Source organism: Varanus komodoensis, unplaced genomic scaffold (genome assembly GCF_004798865.1).
Source record: "Varanus komodoensis strain SLA01 unplaced genomic scaffold, ASM479886v1 scaffold138, whole genome shotgun sequence".
Taxonomy (NCBI): Eukaryota; Metazoa; Chordata; class Lepidosauria; order Squamata; family Varanidae; genus Varanus; species Varanus komodoensis.
In genome coordinates this window covers 211,969-231,532 of record NW_025335399.1, presented here as the reverse complement: position 1 = coordinate 231,532, position 19,564 = coordinate 211,969, and the positions used below count along the sequence as shown (strand labels likewise).

At 39.7% G+C, this 19,564-nt stretch overlaps 1 long non-coding RNA gene across 1 annotated transcript; it reads right to left on the bottom strand.

Moving 5' to 3' along the window:
- Positions 1-4,387: 4,387 nt before the first annotated feature.
- On the bottom strand, positions 4,388-18,732 carry LOC123019792. Its single transcript, XR_006413952.1, has 6 exons — positions 18,636-18,732; positions 17,584-18,530; positions 15,198-15,373; positions 13,919-14,047; positions 8,303-8,389; positions 4,388-4,677 (listed from the first exon to the last, which is right to left on the bottom strand). It is a non-coding gene; the product is annotated as an uncharacterized LOC123019792 (long non-coding RNA).
- Positions 18,733-19,564: the final 832 nt, after the last annotated feature.

The window sequence follows — 19,564 nt, the reverse complement described above, 5'->3', positions numbered from 1 at the left end:
CCTACTACCATTCTGTTTCATTCAATTTTCTCTTCTACTCACCCCATTGAAGAAATTCAGAAGGAAAACCTAGAATAATTCCATTACTCATTAATTCACATGCATGCAGACCTAACTGGTGTGACTGCCTTGTTCTTTCTGCTTTCTTGTTCTAACAATTCCTGTTTGTAAGGTTTTGTCATACTTTATTACTTTTGTACTCTGCTTTTTTATTTTGTAAAAAAGTCAATAGATTTCTTCTAGATGTGACATCATAGCAAACATTTTAGGCATGGCAGTGAATAAGATAGGATACATCCTTCCTGAAACTTGACCTGACAACCTCCCCCTCAACACACACACACTTCATCATTAATGCTTTATACCACTTTGCTAAAGGTGGAAGAATAAATGAAACAAAACATGCATTCATACATTTGCAGTATTAGTATCAGCAATAAATGAACATTTTGTCTTTTGCCACTAAGCCTTAGGGGTCACAGATAACAATGTAAAGTATACTTGCAAACACAAAAGTTTGGACTCTGTACATAGTGCCCCACAGAGGCACTATGGATGTTACTGCTTACGTGCAAATTTTCTGACCCACAACTTAAAGTAGTTCTTGTATCCAGTTTGGAGGGACTGTGGATTGCTAATTCAGTAGTCAGGTTGATACTCTGGGTAGGGTGCAGGGGAGGAGGGAAAACATTAGAAAAACAACCATGCCCTGGGGTTGAGTGTAGGTGAGATCATTGGTGGATATGATGAATACTAATATTATGTGCCTGCTGATGACCACATCTTCCTATGGGATGAATCGGTGATTCAGCCCTGCCACACTATGGGGAATACAATTTGTTGAACCCAAATATAAGGTAGGTTAAATCATAATTGGCAGCAGGCCGAGTGGATTCAGGGCTCAAGGTCCCAAAGAGAAGTGTGTGTGGGAGGGGGAGGGGTGTATAAAGTTTTCAAAGATGAGGAACGGAAACCCGTATGTCAGCACTGCATTCCTGAAACAAAAGCTTCATACATCCATTATATGTTTATTTAACGAGTTCTGAATTCCAGTTAGCTCCCTGAGTGCATGAAGGTGAACAAATGTAACTGGTACACCACTTGACTAGAGCTGCCAGTAGGATTCCACATATAGTGATATTGAGTAGAATATGGAATGTAATGCCTGCCTGCATGTTTAGAGTGGATCACAACAAAAAGAGAGTCAGGAGTAAACCAACGTGCACTCCTCAGAACATTTTGAGATCATTTATGTAAGAGGCATAGCCCTTCCTTCTATGGGTCCTAGCACCTAAGCAATGGTGTTGGCTTCAGAAATTAGGGTGGTTCTACCATGTCTACTCTTCTCCATAGGCAAACATCAACTCTGCCATTATTTTAACAGGAGACTTTTTGGCCCTTCTCCTGGGGGATATTTCACACAACTTATGGGACACATTCACAGTCGCATGAAGGAGGAACCATGCATCAGGTATCAACATGAAAGGGTCCTACATTTCTATAAAAGTATACACACATGGCTTCTCCTACATGGAGGAATCCTGACAGTTCCAGAACTCCCCTTCTTATGAAACCTTTGTAAGTACTTGCGAGTGCTCATGTGGAACCTTTACAATGACCTGCTTCACACAACACAAGAACCCACAATGTGCTAGCACCCTTGACAATACACCTTTGTGTTGTTCAGAAAGACTGGGTCCAGGAAACAAGATAATTCAACCCCTGAGTTTGGGTTTTTGTTGAATCATGGGTTATTGAAACATGGGCTGTCCATTTGTCTGAATCCAGCTGAGATGACAAATCATAGTTTACAACTCAGAGTTCATAACCCAACAAAGTTAACAAGTGCTGGATTATCTCATTTGGGTTCAGACTGCACAATAATTCACATTCCAACAACAACAGGAACCCTAGATAACAACTCTAGATATAGATACTGTGTAATACCTGCTTTGGCTCATTATTTGGCCCACTGAAATCCTAGGGAGGGACAATACCGAGTCATTTTCTTTGCTGTTAATTATTTTGTCTTATAAGGAAATGCAAAGGTTAAATGTTTGTTTTGCCATTACTGTTATTAATGTTGTTTTAAAATGTAATAATGTTTTCTCAGAAGTCCAATTGATTCTAGTAGATTTCTCTGCAAATACTACACTGAGGATTGCATAATTAGCATTCATCTTACTGATTTGTTTTTTTATAACAAACAATACACAAGATGGCTTTGTGAATATATAGGGTATATGAGTAACTCCTCATAAGATACAGTGGTACCTTGGCTCACAAACTTAATCCATTCCAGGACTCTGGTTGTGACCCAAATTGGTTGTGACCCAAGTCAAATTTCCCCATAAGGTCAGTGTAAATAAGGTTACGCTATTCTGCAACTATTTTTTTTACTCACAAAAGTTTGAAGCAAAGTGACAAAGAGCAACAAAGATCACAGCCATCTCCCCTCCCGCCGCGATTGTGTGTGTGGGGGTGGGGGTGGGCATGTGGGGGGAGGTGGGCACACCAGGGGGGCTGGCACATGCGGGGACAGGGGTGTGGGGGAAGAGGGGTCAGAGGCAGGCATGTGCGGGAGGGCGGACACACTGGGGGGAGGTGAGCGGGGGCACGCTCGGGCAGGAAACATGGGTGCAGTTGCGCCCATCTCCCCCCCAATACAAATGCGGCTGTCTCCCCACCCCCACAGCATGATGTGATTGCACCCGTGCAGGGAAGGCAGGCACGCTCACGATCGTCACCCGATGCAGAGTTCACGACCTGCGGCAAATTTTTTCTGCAATTTCTGTTTGCGACCCGATTTGGTCGTGTACTGAGGCGTTTGTGAGCTGGGGTACCACTGTATTTGTGCTGTCTCAAGTTAGAAGTATAGTAGGTCGTTTAATGGTTTTGTGGTTTATAGGCATTTGAAGAACCTGGTTCTGGTTTGCGTCACACAATACTGTAACTGCATATATTTCACATGTATTAAACTAGGTTCATGCTACTTGCTAAAATCTATTTGCATGATGATTTTCCTGGATAAAATGCAATTGCAGTCACCAAGGTTGGATCCAAGAGGCACATGAATAGCAGTCTACTGGCACAATGCATCTACTGCTAATGCAAAGGGACTTTCCTGTCCTTTCTTTCCTCCTACAGCAAACTCCTGCAAACTTCCAACCCCCTGCAGCAGATCTGAGTGGGATTCAGTGCAGGGGGAACACTGCAGAATGGAGGGAAAATCCATTCCAGTAATGGATAATCAATTCTGAGTCCAATCCACATATTACTGTTGGCTTGCTACAACTATCACAGTGTTAATTTACTCACATGCTTGCTACCCACATAGTTCATAGTGAGAAATTTACTTGTATGAATTGATCCTGAGTTTTCAGGTGATAGTGTAACATTTCAGAAATTTAGATATAAAATGGCCATGCCCATAAAAGGTTTAGCGATTCGTGTGACTGCACAGTGCTTGAAAGCACATGAGTGCCACTTGTTTGAAAGTGCCCCTGCAACAAAAGCTACCTGCATTTGAAAAACTAAATCCTAGTTTTCCTGTAGTGATACATCTGTTTCCTATACATGAGGAATTTCTTGAAGCCTCAGTAAAGTGATGTGTTAAAAGTCTCATGTAGGGAAGCCCTTGATGTACAAGCTTAAAAATGAAATCTAGGAGATAAAAGTTATGAATCAGGAAGCCCCTATTTTAAATCTTTAGTCCACTTGATAAGTGGCCTTAACTAAGACACGAGGCAAAGGTCTGTGTGGTTAGTCGAAGATTGGGTGAAGTCAGGAAGCAACTCTTTCCTCCTTTTCCTGCTTATGGGTGCTGCATTGGGGACCTCCAAGTATGTGGGGTAACATAAACATTAAAAATAGCTTCTATAGGCAGTCATGCTGTCTGGGAATGCTAGGAGAAACAGGATTTTTCGTCTTTCTAAAATGTTCATAGGATTGTGCCATTAAACTCAATGCCTACTTTTGCCCCAAAGACCTTCTCAAATGTGCCCTGGGCTGTGAATCTTTATTAATACCTTGACAATTTGGAATGTATTGTAGAAAATTTCAGAAGTTCAGGAAGTTGATCTTTACCTATGGATTTTTTTTCATCTTATTATATTTTACCTTTGGGTTTTAGACAGAATGACAGTAGCTGTGTCTGCTGTACCCTCTTCTGCTTCTTCAACTAGTGTTTGAAGTATTTTCTGATGCACAGTTGGGTGCTCCCAAATGAATAAATTCTTGCCTTTTTCTATTAATTCATATTTATTTATCACAGCTATAGGCAAAATACCCTTCACATTTGTCTGAATAAGTTAGAGCTGGGTGGTGTAGAGGGTGAAGATAAAGAGTATTTTGCAGGCCTATTGAAATAATTATCTAGTAGACAGAGTTTGAACACGTACCATCCATGACATATTTTGTGGTGGCCTTTTTATTTTTCAATTGATAACATCTGATGGATGTGTGTGTGTGTTTTTCTTCCCACAAAAATAAAGCTGCTTTAGGGAAAGACAGCAGACCAAGGATCCAATCTGTTTCCTGTAAGATTTCCTTCTAGCTTCTTGCATTTCCCCCTTGTCTCAGGGATCCTCTTGCCCTTTATGAGCATCAGCCAATTTTCTTGAGCAAAAATACAAACATGAGGTTCTTCAGTGCCATCTAAAGCCCAGCAACTCATCCCTGAATAGGAGAGCCAAGACATAGGGACAAGATAAGCCTGGGCTAGGTTCAGACAATATGATAACCTATACTCAAGGTTTGAATGTGGGTTGCCGTTGAACCAGGAGTTGTTTAGTGGGTTCATGGTAAGCAACTGAAGGTTCACAACCCAACAGTAAGCCTTGGGTTCTTTCCATAGATTGTTCATGGCTAATCTAGTTAGCGCAGCTGGGTTCAGACAGCACAATAAGCCACAATTAAACTGCTACCCGGAGTTCAGCAACAACCCACACCCTACCAGTTATCAACCCTTGAGTGTGGCTTAGCATCTATTTTTGGAGCAGCGAGAAAAGCCACATCTTCTAAAATACCTGTACCTGCAAAACAAATGTATAGAAACTCTCTTCTCTTATGCAGGTGGGCCCCATCATTCTTTGCTTAGTCTGTATGCCTCCCAAGTCTCTCTGCCCTCTCATACAGTACTGTCTTATAAGAATATGAGATGGAATTCTCAACATCTCCAAGTTATATTTATTTATTAAACTTATATCCCACCTTTTTCTTTTAAAGAATTTATTTATTTATTTAGAAAATTTCTATGCTGCCCCATTCGCCGAAGCCTCAGGGCAGCTTACAAATAAATCAATTAAAATACTATAAATTGACAATATAAACTTAAAGCAGCTTACATCATTCTCTTCTTGCAACTCTCAATTTTATCCTCATTCCAACAACCACCTTGGATTGAAACTCTGCGACTGGCCTAATGTCACCCAGGTCACCGTCACCCAGGTCACCAATACTCCATGGTCAAGGGAGGACAACGACCTAGATCACCTGAGTCTCAATCCATGTTTGTAACCTCTACATCATACTGGCTCCCACGTTAACATGCATTTTAAGCAATATATCTTTCCCTATCTACAAGTGGGTGGGTAGTATTTATTCCATAAATTAATTTTTTGGAGGAGTTAAAATGGGAGAATTAGACTTTTAGGTTCTCTGCAATACAGAATAGTGTCTGGTGACATTTTTTTTTTTTTTTTTGCTGTTGGACGTTTCTGATGCTCATCAATGGGTTCGTTTCCCATTTGTAAGTAGTTAACTCTGAACTTGATTTTATTATCCACAATTTTCACTCCTCTCTGTTGTGTAAAGTATTTATTAGCACTTGAAGGGAACACTGTCATTTACAAAGCCAATGATACATATTCCGTGAAGGATCAGATTTAATTGGAAGAGGAGGAGACAAGGTGTGAGGTGTCCAAACAATGTCCTCCATCATACAGATTTGATAATTAGTAAAAATGTGCAGGCAAATTGTGAAAAAGGAGGAAATTACGTGAGGTGAAGCATTCTGGCTTACTGGAAACAAGCCTGCAAGTGTGAACCTCACAAATTTATCAAGAATATACAGGATCTTACTCTGGAAAATGATATTTTGACACTAGAATCAATATTAAGCTACTGTTCCCAAACCTCTGTAACCTGGACTATAGGTCCCCTACCTTGAGGATCACTCTTGCTCAGCAAGAGATTATCCATCCTATCCAGTTAATATTATCTTCTACTGAAAAATAAGCCACTAGGTAAAATACACCATAACCCGGTTCCTGTTCTCCTGCCACACTACAAATACATAAACAGTGTCATCATGCCTGTCCCTTTGCCTATGAAATCAGGGACAGATTAAGCTATTTTCTGAAAGATGACAGTATTTCCAGGAGTCTTGCATCTGTCCCCCAAACTGAAGATGATCCAAGTGCATCTATCTTCTTTTGGGACTGTCTCACCGCTGAGGCAGAGTCTGCTCTGTGGAACCTTCCCAGTTGGGCAGAGAGCAGTGGATTCCTTTACAGCAATAATTTAACTTTTCAAGACACACCACTGGCACCCTACTATGTTCTCGCATACATTTTGGGAAATCACTGTCTCAACTGACAAGAATATAGTTGAAATTCATGTATTCATGAATATCATATAGTTGAAATTACAAAAGTAGATTATTCTTTCAAAAAGTCTTTTAGCACTTTTGGTACAACTGATATTTGTGAAAGTAAATATGTAAATAGATTAATCATCTCTTTAGTAAGAGTTTAGGGGATTATGTATGTCTCCATAAATAACTTGGCACAAGGAAACCATATCACAAGTATGATCATCAGTTGCATATGTTTGTTTTATATTTAAGGACTATTTGTGTAAAAATAGGCAGAGGACATAGTGTGTTGGTTTATCTTTAATATGTGAAATGCAAGGAAAATACCAGCTGGCACATGAATATGATCCAGGTGAACAGAAGCCAAGAAGGAAAAAAATGGGTGGTGAATGTGGACAGCTTGAAGGGCATAGTCTGAGAAAACTAATATAGTTAACAGCATCTTTGGTTCTTAATTGTCAAGATAGTTATTTGCCTTGCATAATTATATTAGTGTATATAACTATATTCTCTGCTGTGTACTACTAATTCAGTCTGTGTATTCATCCAAAATATGACAAAACATATCAGGTCGGATGGGTGGACAGATTGACAGTGACTGATCTACAGGTAGGGGACTGTACAGGAAACAGAACCTAAACACATATAAACTGCATGTATGTCAGCTTGCCTGAGCAGGCAGAGACCCTGCTTTTTGCATTATTTTCAATTATGTAGAGCCCCACATAAGCATGTGAAGTGCATTGTATGGCTCCAGATTTCAGGAAACTATCAGCAAGATGCTGCCAGTGCCCCTGCCCCCCGGCCCCCCATGCACTCTTCATTGCCACTGCTGCTCAGTGATCACTTGCCACAGAGAAAAGCTGTGGAATAAGCAATTGGCTCTCTGTCCCCCACTCTGGGCTAGAGGGCAAGTAAACAGTGGACAACAGGAAAGGGCAAGAGCAGTGGAACCAGAGGGCATTTGGTTGGAGCATGGTGCTCAGTGGGTGCCCAGCCATGTTGACCCTTGCCCAGGACTCTGTTCAGATAGTCTACTATGTGTTCTGTCCCTAGCTAGAGCAGGGGTGGGAGCTGCCAACGTTTAAGGGTGGGGCCTGCTTAGTGGCCCAACCTAAGACATTGATACAAAGATTGATGCTGCACCCTTCTATTCTGTGTACAAATGCCAGCTGCATATCGCCTAGCACTGACAAGGGGATTGCATCCCCCAGAGCAGCTAAAAGCAGTAGGGTAGCTTAAGAAGCACAGGATAGCTCACCCAGCTCTCTCCTCCATCTTGTTCCCACCTCCTGCTACAAGAAACCACCACTTCTCTCTGTCTAATGACAGGGTAATCTCTGCCTGCTTGTCCTTCCACACACATGCACTCACAATGTGTGTGCATGTTCACTCTCTCTAGATCTGTTTTGTGAAAAGAGGGATAGTGGCATGAACAAGTGCTTTGGTTATACAAACTGACCCTTTTTCGGTACACTGGGGCACTTGATGTGACACTAGATTCTGATTAATTTGTGTCACATGCCACTTACTTGGGTGGGGACTAATAGTGTTCTCCTCCACATCTTGCATTTAGTCAGAGAGCAAGAGAAAATAATGCTTAGTTTAGAGATGCTGAATAAAGCTGATAAAGATTACTGTGAGCTTTCTGCTGAGTACTCCTGTTTTGTTTTTGCACTGTTACTTATGCAAATACTTGCTTCTTACCTGCTTGTAAATAAAGAGTACAATCCAGAAGGCACAACAGGTCTCCAGTTCTTTCACCTCTTGAGGAATCTGACCCTTGGAGCTGTCCTGAAAAAAATGGAGAATACAAAACAGTTGTGACCATGAGCCAGCAGTGTTTGAAACATTTACATGCAATTCAACCAACCAATGGACATAAATGTACCTAACTATACAGTAGATTGTTACTAATGCATATAAAAGGATATTTGCAGAATAAAAGCTATGGAATCATGACTGACAATACAAAATCACAACAGTAGAGATCTTTTACTTTCTGTCTGTATTCGGTGAACAAATCACCTAACCCTGAGTGCTCCGTCAAAGTATCTGTGCCAATTATGAAACCTCCAACTCCCACTACCATTCTTGCTCTACCCATCCCTAGCCATTGTCACTAAAAGCCGCTTAAAGAAAAAAAGTCATTTTGCATGCTACATTGTGTGATCTCACACCACTGGGGAGTATGTGTAAACGTTCTCACCTTGTATGTGGGGCTCCGCTAACACGTTCCCTGCCTCCCTTCTTGGTGGGATGCTGATTGGATGGGTGGGAAAATGTACTCATGGTTGCAGTATTTACACAAATCATTGCCATGTGATTGTACCACAGGGAGGTAGCTCCCATGAAAACAATGAATGAATAGCAAAGAGGATCTGAGGCTTGGTCTTTAGAAAGATCTCCATAAGAAGGGAGCTTTAGAAATACCAGAATGCCTCTTTATATCAATATAGGCTGTATTTATGAACAGTTTCCTCTTATTTTCCCACTACCTACCAGGTATGCATTTTTAAATGTAATGTTTATTGATTATGGTGTATACAAAGTATACACTTGAAAGTTCTCAAGTGCAGTGATTTGCCAATTTATTTTTGCATTGCAATGGTACGATCAGGTTGCATGTAAACTCCAGTTCTGGGAGAAGGAAAACAAAAACTAGCTAGCTTACTTATGAAGTTTTTAGCCCAGGGAAAGTAGCAAAATAAAATTTCTATTAAATACAGGTGACACTCCAGTGTGTTACAAGAATCCTTGTCCACCTCCTTGTCCCCACTCAGGATAACATAAAGACTAATAAAACTGTGCCGAATTATGCAAACTAAGGGGAAATTGTTATCATTTTGTAAAATGTATACAGGACACAGTGCTCAACTGTTTTAATATAGAACTTGGACTGTCTAAGTACAGCATCCAATTTTTATTTTATTTTAACACAAAGTGCAAGGGCCAGGACATAATTCTTGGTTGGATCATAGGTTCAGTTTAGCTTAGTTTAGGTGTCAGGTTAAGCTTTTATATCAAGTGTTATTCTGTGGAAAATTCCACAGTGAATGACATTATGATGTCGTAAGTGTTTGCTGAGTTCTGTCTTCTTAACTGAAAGCTAAAGAAATTATTATAACTGACTATTTTGTAAAGGCACATGTATTTATCTGAACTAAAAGAATTAAACCATTATATACATGGACCCAGGTGCACATATTTGAAGTGTTGTACACTCAGATAATCAATTAAGTACACCAGAATGCATTTGTAAGTATAATAATTTAATAGACAGCTTTAATATTAAGTAAGAGTACTTTAAAAATATTTTACTTTCCTCATTGTATACTGGTGGTGCCAAACTACTGATTTCAAGGCTTGCAGGCTGAAAGTAAACAAGTACTAGGTGTTGTGATACATATTTTAACTTGTATTAAATTAGACACTATAAAAAGTATGCTGAATTTACTGTTATTTATTACATTTCTGCTCCACATTTATACCAATTAAGGTCCTTAGAACATTTTGCAAATGAAATGCAAATACAAGCATTTTTAAAAGGACAAAATTATAAGACTAAGAAAATATGCCATTGCAAGCACAGGAGGCAACATTTAAAACTAATGATTGGCCCTCAGAAACCTACATCTTGAAATCTAGCAGAATAATTAATTGTCCTTGTACAAAGCACCATCTGAGTATATCTGTTAAGGCTTTTTCTGGGAGAAAGTTCTGAAGAGAGGAAACCCCCTTTTAAATATCAGCCTTTTTTTCTGAGTGGCTAATCTGAACATGTGTGCATGGGGTTGCAAATATGGAGAAAGATAGCCTATACTCAGGATACTCAATTTAAGCAATATATTCTGCCCTTCTTCGGCGCTTAGTCTTTCTTATGAGGCCTTTGAATTGTGGGGGTGGAGAAGACTCCCGCAACTCCCTTGGACTGCAAGGAGATCAAACCAGTCAGTCTTAGAGGAGATTAACCCTGACTGCTCTTTAGAAGGCCAGATACTGAAGAAGAAACTCAAATACTTTGGCCACCTAATGAGAAGGAAGGACTCACTGGAGAAGAGCCTAATGCTGGGAACAATTGACGGCAAAAGAAGAAGGGGACAGCAGAGAATGAGGTGGCTAGATGGAGGCACTGAAGCAGTCGGTGTGAACTTAAGTGGACTCCGGGGGATGGTGGAGGACAGGAAGGCCTGGAGGAATGTTGTCCATGGGGTCGCGATGGGTTGGACACGACTTCGCAACTAACAACATTCCGCCCTTCTACACTAAAAGGATAAAACATTGCAAATACAATTAAGAATAGCCATTAAAATTGAGATACCTAAACCATAATCTATGAAATACAACCATCACCAGTATTGTTATATGTGGCAATTGGCACTCTCTTATCCCACCCCTCCACAAAATAGAATAAACATGATATTGCATTTCTGACCTGTCTTTCCTGTAACCTGCTCTGGATGGTATCTATAGTCTCTCATGTCTCACACACTGTGATATGATAACCTGAGAAGTTCTGACTAGCCCAAGGACCCCAGAGAATTTTGTGGCTGATTGAGGATCTGAACCCAGGCCTCTCTGGTTTAAGTCCAACACCTTGTTCACTAAATCTCATTGGCTATCATTTGGCATGTCCCAGTGTCTAACTAAATGTATGAAGTGTGTGGCATAGCAACAGTAAACAGCTGTAAGCATCACTCCAGAATTAAGTACTTTCATTGGGAATCAGTTGAAGACTTCCTGATGTTTGAATTCTTAGGCTGATCCATAACAAAGCCACAATTGCTAGTGGTGTTGGAACATCCAGATGTACTCCCAGCATTTTCTTCTTTTGCTGTTAATCTGGCATAACCTCTTCTTAGCCTCAGTTTTTCCCATTTGAATGATGCATGCAGCAATTATACAGTGTGGCACAGAGGGCATAGAAGAGTCACATGGAGAAAGCATACAATTTCCTATTTGCTTGTCTGTATTAGCAGCAGCAGCTGCTGCTGAGCACAAAACTCAAAACAGAAGAGTCCAGGTCAGTGCATCACAGACCAACCAAGGCTATGAAAGTAACCCTTGTTTATTGGTCACTTGCTGTTAGATCCTTTCCCATGTTGTACCTCATGTAAAGGAGGAAGAACCTGCTCATGGGAGCAATACCAACCTCCACCCTCTGATAACTGCATTACTGTGAGGAAAATGCACTAATGAAGCCAGTCTGCTCTGTATTGCTGTATATGTAGGGTATCTTTGGCTCCATTCCTAATCTTTTAATCTGGGGTCAGGGTTCTGGGATTAGTGTAATATGTGCTGCTTCAAAATTTATGAAATGATGCTACAGATGGCTAAATTATTTTGCTTAAATAAACAGTGCAGGTTTTTTTAAATAGCTGCTGTCCTTAATTTCACTTCTTTGCTCCATTCAGGGTTTCAGTTCACTGTTTATCTTTCTTCCATATTCCTTCTTACTACACACCTATTTACGCTCTATTTTGGTTCCCACAATTCTTAATAAGATCGTGCATACAGATGGGTGGGGTAACCCTGCTTGAGCACAGCATTAGGGCATAGCAAGAACAACATGAGAAGAGTCCTGCTCTTACCAGATTACCTTTTGCTGAGGAAAAATGCATATCAGCCTCTGGGGAGAATTACATACTAGTTCCATTCTTTTTAGTACAGTTTTGTTTTGCTTTATAAAATTCAGGCACTTGAAACTATGGGCTAAAGGAAGAGACTGGCACAGGGAAAAGATGCTCTGTAACATTTTTCCCTCGTACCATCTCCCCGCCATAAATCATTCCTTGAGCTGTTTTCAGAGGAAAACACATGTGTACCCAGGTCTTTACCAAGCTCCAGTAGGAGAAATTTGGGAGTGACTTTTTATCAGGATAAAGTTTAAACAGGCTCTTTTCCCTTTCACTGTTCAAATTGTAGCCTCAGATACCAGAATAACTTGCCTATGTTAACTGCTTTTTGCTTTTGGGCAATCCACAGAATATTCTGAAGCTGCTGGTGCTTATCTTTCAAAATTAGAACATGAGTGTGCTCTTGTAAGGTTAATATCTAGTGCTGTGAAAATAGTTGTGCTCCGTGTATCAGTGTTTTACAGGTAACACTAGCACCTGGCTGCTAGGATACTTCTAAGCCAAACTGAAGGTATTGGGAAAAGCCTTCACTTCCTGAGTCCTGGATGTCACAAAAAACTGCCAGTGCTGCCCATATCAATCTCTATGCCAGTTCCTGTCATCTAATTTGGCTCTCTTCATGAGGTGTTAACTGTCAGGGACTAGCAAATAAAGCATTTAGTGCAGTGGTTCTAAAGCTGTGGATTCACCTTTCCCAAGACTTGTGTCCTTCCTCCAGTTGGTTGGCTCTTAGAAATCTTGCTGCCTAAACTTTCTCTATTTTAAAGGGGTGCTCTATATGATTTTATATTTTTAAATGTTATTGTCATTTATGTAAGATGCCTGGGGCTTTAGAAAAGAGGGATATTTATATAATTAATAAGCAAAAGTTTCTCTGCTCCTGCATTCTGTTTCCAACAGCTGCCAGATGCCTCTGAGAGCTCACATGCTGAACATGAAGGTGATGGCCTTCCTGTTTGTCAGCAGCATCTGGTGTTCAGAGGTAGATCACCTCCACATAGGGAGTTCTGTTTAGTTATCATGCCCCCAAACCATTTTGAGGCCTGTTACTCAATTATTCTGCCCAATCCATTTTTTCTTTTTAGGCCATTTAAGGTACAGTGCTGGTTGGGGAATATTAGGATTTTTTTTTTCTGTCTAAGCATGCATAGGATTGTGCCCCTGAGCTAGTGGCCATTACCAGTCTTGTGGTAGGTGACTTCTAGCAGGTCATAAGACCGCTCACAAAGCTGATCTGGGAAGGAATGCCAGGTAAAAGGGGTAGCAACAGAGAATTCTTAAGATTGCTGGAGAGAGCAGGAGACCTTTGAGTGGCTGAGACTGGTACAGTTGGATGAGACTGGCAGAGATACTTTATTAAGTCAAGTAAGTCATATCAAATGAAGAATGATAAATAAAAGGTTTCTGAAACAATAGTGTGATTATTTACAGTTACAAATAACAAATGTTATTAAGTAAATGCCTAAATATATCAATAAGTCAATACAACTAATAAGTTTATTATTTATGAAATATTAATAAACTGATCTCACCCCACAGCTAAAAAAAAGCAGAATGGAGATCCTAAGAAAAATAAAAGTATGTGACCTACATGATGAAGGAAATCTCCCTTTCTTTCCAACCTGGCTGAATGACCCCCTCCACACACACACACTTAAACTGCATAGATAGCAGCCACACATCTCACCTGTGGTAGCCTGTATTTCAACTCTTACCAGGGCCTCCTCACTCAGCTTCTTCTCCAACTCTCACTCAGAAATGTAAACATTGCCGTTCTTCTTTCATAACTTACACATGCTCTTTCTGTAGATGGAATCTGTTTCACAACAAGGAAAGCATAGATATGGTTGTTCATGAACTTCTCCACATGTTAAATGAACACGTGGAAAGGTGTAGGGTTCCACAGGCTTGCCTTGCCCACTACCATTATTGTGTACTGTTTCCCTTTTCCTCAGTAAACACATGAGAAGGTGTTCTTTGCATACACATCTGTACACAGAGAGAACTCTTTCATGCAAGTAGGAGCCCTGATCTGGCAGGTGCTGGCCTCACATGTAGGTGCCCTCCAGGCAGACATCTATGCACACACAGAATGCTTTCTTCTGAACTGCCAAAGGACATTGATCAGGTGAGGAGTAAAGCAGCACACACTTCCGGTGAACATAGGGTTAGCCCATGTGGCTATGAGACCCCTTCATATATTCATTAGGTATGTGGTGGGGGGCATCAAACATTTTGGTTTTCATGGATTACTTCATATTTGCACTCAAGTTAAACAAACAAACCAAAGACCACTGAATTTGGATTTTCTTTCTAGAACATCTCATGCTATCAAATTGTACTTTAAAACATTTTTGGGTACCCTGATTTTTTCTTGCATGCCAGTGCAGTCTCAAGTCATTTGATGCAAACAAATGCAGATGAAGAAAGATGGCTGTTCCTGTGCAACATGCTCTGGTTTTGTGTCTCAGTCAAATGCTTTTCTAAAGCTGTTCCCCCCTCCCAGACTCTGTGTTTTTCATGGGTGGGACAGTGGGTTATTGTTAGCCTGTTAGACACAACTCAGCCTGAATGCCCTTCAGTAGCTTGTGAAGCAAGTCAGCTCGATTTGCATTTGTTCCAGTCACAAAGGTTTATAGGTCAGTGGAGGCTGGCTGGAAGAAAAAATCACCATGCCTCTGCACCATTCTTCTATGGTTGTCAGGAATTCAAACAGGCAGGTTTGTATATTTCTTCTCAGCCATGAATATATGATGGTGCAGTCTGAAGTTGCTTTGTTTCTTGGGAGCTTGGTACCAGCTGGGACTAAGATGGAGGACATGGCTTGATGCCAGCTTGCTTGTCCCTCACCCTTCCCCCTCCCTCTGTGCCTCTCCACCTCCACACTCCTCTTTCCTTTTGCCCATACTAATCAGCAGCTGCTCAAATGTCACTACATCCAGAAGCAGTGAGAGGGCACTGCTCACCTGTATATATTTATGTTTCTTCTATTTCTTCTATTCTGAAGAAAGAACCCAGATGAATAAAAGGCAACATTTTTCATTTTCGTTGGCAGATTTGCAGGTGCTTAATCTCCATGCTGTTGTTGTCACTATGGATTTCAGTTCATGCAGGTTTAGATCCTGAATTGGTTGCTGCTTAGCTATGTGGTGGAGGTGGGGGAAAGCAGTGTTTCAATCTTAAAATGAAAGATAATTTATATTGTTTAATTCACTCATTAATTCAGATATTGCTTTGCTTTTGTTTTTTTGGGAGAAAAATCCTTTAATGATAAAACATATTTTGGCAAAAAGTAATAATAGAATGTCCTGATGTGATGCTTGGTTTTCCTGCATTTTTTAAATTGCTCCTGAAAAGGGTGGGGGAAGCAATCGTGTCTTTTAAATATAGTTTCTTCTTAATTTTAGACCAAGGAATGCCACACAGCATAAGGAATACATGGCAAAATGCTAACCTATTCAACACTGACAAGTCTGCTTCCAGGAGGTTTGGGCTTACCTTTAAATGCATTTGGTATTGCCTCTGATGTCAAAGAGCATTCTTTCTCCTCAGTTGATGTGAGAATATCTGTTTCAGTGGCAAAAATAAGTTCCTCTCCTAGCTGTCTGAGATCTGTAGTCTTCAGATTCTCTTTACAAATACATCAACATGTGCCAAGCCTGGTGTTTAATGCCCCCATTTACATGCAAACAGTGACTCTTCTTTTCTGAATCTACTTGAAAGAGGCTTTCTGCAGAATATGGATTGTTTTTGGTAAGAGGCTTCACTTGGTAGGGAGGTTGTATCTGTAAACTAGTGGGACCCTGGCTAAATCTTGTATTGATGCGTTCATTTGAAATGGCCAAGGAAACCCATTTGAATATATGAATTGCTGCCAGGTTGGCACTGCCTTTCATTGACAGATTAGAATTCAAACTGTGTCTTTAACTCTTCAGCTGCACAGACTGAAAAACAACATTGCCCAAAGAAATGCTCAGGTACAATTGCTTTATTGTGTTACACTGTCTGGGTTAGGCCCTGTTGCAGCAGCCATTTAGGAATATGCTTCATTTATGTATTTCAAAATCTTTTAACAATGTATGCAAAAAAATCTGTCAGAATTTATGGGGAGTAGTTCAAACTTCAAATCTTCAAAACTGGAAACATAGTTTTCCTTTTCATTTACTATTAAATTATTTCATTACTATTTCATTTACTACTATTTAAAACATCTTTAAAAGAATCTCTCTCTCTCTCTCTCATACACACACACACACACACACACACACACACACACGTTTATAGCTAGAACTATAAACTTGATTAATCAACAGTGCAGTTTTGTACATGCCTATTCAGAAGTATCACATTCCACGGGACTTAATGCTCACTTGTGAGTAAGATATTTTGAACTCAATGTGACTTCTGAATGGACAGGTACAGGACTGTAATGTGGATAAATTGATGGAGAGCAATTTTAATTGAAGAATTTGAGAGTTAGGATCAATCTTCTTTATTTTATTTAAGTGACTTTGCTTGTGCCATATAACTGTAATTTTTGAGACCCACAAAGAAAATAGTAAATGTTTGCTTTTACTTGCAACATAAATAGTAGCTTTTATTAATTAAATTGTAAGTTGTCTTGTATTTCCATTAATCAAAAAGATACTCATGCTGAAGGATTGGTAATATGATAATTAATTTACCTTTAATTTATTCAATAAAAAGACAGATTATTAATCAAGTAAAAATCCTTTAATTTGTGGATGGCTCTATTTATAAACAACGCAAATAATTTGCATGAGGGAGCAAGTCTATTGATGTTCAGACTGAAAAAAAGTCCTACAAGTCCCACCACTCCGCAACCAACCTGCTGGGGATTGTAGGAATGATGGGAACTGTGTGATTTTTTTTTTCTATCCAAACATGCGTAGGTTTGAGGTCTTAATGTTCTTTCCCTCTGTATTTCAGACATTCATGAAATCCAACTGAAACTAGGTATATTCACATGTTGCCCTTTAACTGTTGTTCAATAACGTCTGTTGAAAAGTTGCTGCCTATAGCAATCTGGCAATTAATTTCAGATCAAATTAGATTTTATGTTTAAGTTTCCTTAATTTGTAGATGGTATTTTTTATGTGCCAGTAGGACCATCATTTATATGCTCTTTATATGTACCGATGCATGTTCCCCATTAAAATGTATCCCAGCTTCTGGAAGGTCACTGGAATGTAATTTAGTCTCAAGGGTTTGCTTTCAGATCTCCATGTAAACCCAATTAATATTTATTCCAATTCTTACTTTCGTCTATACATTGACCAACCGGACAGATACAGGTCAGATAATACAATGATGCTTGGTCACATACATTACCTTCCAGAAGTAGTCCGCTTTCCCCGGTAAATCTATAATGTTCATATTCGCACAAGGCTAGATGTTAACATTGGAGAACCCTGTAGAAAATCATGCACAACAAATTCTCATAAGCTATAAAGAACTGGGAATGCTGAAACTGAGAAGGAAAGGATGCCTGGATTTTGCCAAAAAATGTTCTTTCACAGCTATAAGATTGAAATTTAGATTATAAATTCCTTCAGACAGAGACCTATTTGTTTGCTTATAATACTTTGTATACCAGAATCTATAATAATATATTAAAAGTAGTCTAAGGCTAATTGTTTAAATAATATCTACTTGAAATAGGTGCAATACAAAACAATAGTTTTGAAAATTATGAAACTGTAGGTTTAATTCAAAATTAAGCACATTTAAGACTTATTGTTATCAGAGAGTTAAGTATGTGCTTTTTATCCCATTGAAATCAACAGGATTTAAAGTCCTTGGATCATACATATTTGTGGTTTTAAATTGCATTAAATAACATCCCAGTGATCATACGGTACTAGGCATAGTTTGGAGGGGGTCTCTAGCCATTTTTCAGAAACTATTTTTGTGTCATTTTATGGTTTTCTCTGTATTTAATTGTGAATTGAGATGAAATCTAAGCTGCCAAAGCAACATTTCAAAGGGTCTCATGCACTGAAATTTGAGATGAACGCATCATCATCACCAACCAAAAACCAAGTCCAAAAAAGTAGACATGGAATTTACACATGTGAATGTCTTACTGATGGATTATGGGAAGTATATTTTTCCTAATTCCCTTTACAGACAAACAGCAAATAAACCACTCACCTGGAAGCTTCCACTTACCACCATGCATTTTTATTATGTTTGCTACACTGGCTCTGGCCCAGCAAGCTGTATTTAACTGGTTATCACCAGTGGCTTCATCTAAACCTCCTGTATGTACCTCCCACCTGAAAAGCACCAAAATAATAACAATCAAAAGCCATGTCTGCTGGCCTGTGATGGTCCAGAAAGTGTGGAGACCTGTGGCAAATGCTGCCATGTATGTACTTCACCTTGCATAGGAGATCTCTATAGTACTCTTCCCTGTGGATTGTATGTACAGTATCTGCTGTTGGTTACTGGGTACAACTGGAAGTTCTCTTTATAGAAGTCATCCTGGAAGTAAAAGCTGCACAAGTTATCTTGCCACCTGTGGCAGAAAATCCTGCTAGGTCATCCTTTCCTCTCTGGCTGTAATCATAAAATAAATATCAGTTTGCTGCCCTTTCATTACACTCCAAATTCTTTTGCCTCAGTTAATCACCTCTCTGAGCATAATGGCCAGCTCTGGCCACCATGGAACTTGTGGAGCAGGGATTCCTGCTAGTCTTCATGTGAGTTATTGGTGCTTCTCTTGGTTATAAAGCTCAGTAATAATTTCTTTCTTGTCAAGATAGAGAGTGCAGAATATTACATGTACTGTTGTAATAGTAGCATTGAAATTATATTATGTATTCCTGCAAACGTTTGAATAGTGCAAAGTTCCAGAGGCAGTTCTATAGACTTTAGCTTCATTTAGAACAGCACTTGGGATTTATTGTGCTTTTGAAATATTTGCTTAATTTGCAAGATATATGCAAAGCATAAATCTGTATTCTTTTAGCTAGCAACCAGTTCCCCAGCAAAGAACCTGTGCCACCTTTCCTCCCACTAAGGCTGTATTTCAGTTTCTTGCTAATTCCAGCTAGTAATTCTCAGGTAAAGCTTTCAGTTTACCTACTCCTGTCTGCCCATTTATACTGAGACTGCTTTTTTATTTACCCACATTCATTTGCACATACCACCCTGCAGAGGAATGAGTTGGATATCCCAGCCTTGCAGGTGAATTGCTAAGTCATGAAACATGAAGGAAGATTTACGTTGCAAACCTATATCCACTTGCTGGGGAGCAAGCCCCGTTGAGCACAGAGATACTGACTTCTGAATAAATAGGTGAATTCGT